The following is a 1,134-nucleotide window of genomic DNA, read 5'->3' as shown; positions in this document are numbered from 1 at the left end:
GGAACCCAGTTGAAAACCCAACAGACATCGTAAAAGGGGCTGAGGATTTTGAAGGGTAAAGTTAACTTGCCATCTTCCCTCTATTTTATGGATCGCGTCCATTTCTTAAAAGTAAAGGAATCTAGTCCACCGGGTTCTAGAAAACAGGCGAAACCCAATGCACTGGGAAGGAGGCCCTCTCTGACATCTGCTTCCAAACCCCTAAAACAGACCACACCCACCTCAGGGACTTCCGCCTCCTTATGTCAGCTACTAGGAGCAGTAGCTGCCAGTGCTTTCCTGCCCAGGTCGACACTGACCAGGGCAAGCTGGCTCTCAGTGTGGTCCCCTCCCCCCGCCCGCATCTCTTCATGCCCAGATTCACCCCACTGGCCAGCCAGGACAGCCAGTAGCACTGGTCCTGATGGTGCCCCGGCTCACCCCACAGATGGTAAGTGCCAGGAACACAACGGCCGACCGTGACCTTCACCATAGCTGCTACCTGACCGGGGATGCCGTGTTCAGGGGCCGCATCTCCACAAGCAGATGCTTAACATCCGGAACAAGAACCTCAGCTCTTTTGTGGAGTGGATCCCCAATCACGTGGGAACATCCCACCCGGGGGCTAAAAACATCTACCCCTTTGATCGGCAACAACACGGCCATCGAGGAGCTGTTCAAGCACCTCTCAGAGCAATTCATGGCCAGGGCCACGCTGCCCCCATGCACAGGGGAGGGCATGGGCAACATGGGGCTCACTGAGGCTGAGAGCAGCAGGAATGACCGGGGGTCCGTGTGCCAACCATAGCCGGATGCCACAGCCGAGGAGGAGGGCGAGTTTGAGAAGGAAGTAGCCTAGAGCTTTCTGGTATCTGCCAGAGCATGGAGGCTGTGTGAGCCTTTCGTCACTCACAGCCTGTCCTCCGATAGCCTCGACTCTGTGGATACTTGCGCTGCCTGTCCTGACGTCACGTGCTGTACAATGCCATGATTAAGGCATTTTCATAGTAAGAAAAAAAAAAAAGGCCAAGAACCCATCCTAGGACACTCGGGGTTTCGGACATCACTGCCATCTCCTCAGCATAAAGCTGTGTCCAGCCTTAAGAAACCCTCGTCTCCCCCCGCCTCCCCATCTGGCTGAATATCATGTCTAGT

The 1,134-nt window shown here is 55.1% G+C and overlaps 1 pseudogene; it reads left to right on the top strand.

Annotated features, from left to right (window-relative positions):
* The first annotated feature begins 242 nt into the window (after positions 1-242).
* LOC115277494 lies at positions 243-838 on the top strand (annotated as a pseudogene).
* Positions 839-1,134: the final 296 nt, after the last annotated feature.

This window comes from Suricata suricatta, chromosome 14 (assembly GCF_006229205.1).
Source record: "Suricata suricatta isolate VVHF042 chromosome 14, meerkat_22Aug2017_6uvM2_HiC, whole genome shotgun sequence".
NCBI classification, from domain to species: domain Eukaryota; kingdom Metazoa; phylum Chordata; class Mammalia; order Carnivora; family Herpestidae; genus Suricata; species Suricata suricatta.
This window is presented reverse-complemented; position numbering and strand designations above follow the sequence as displayed.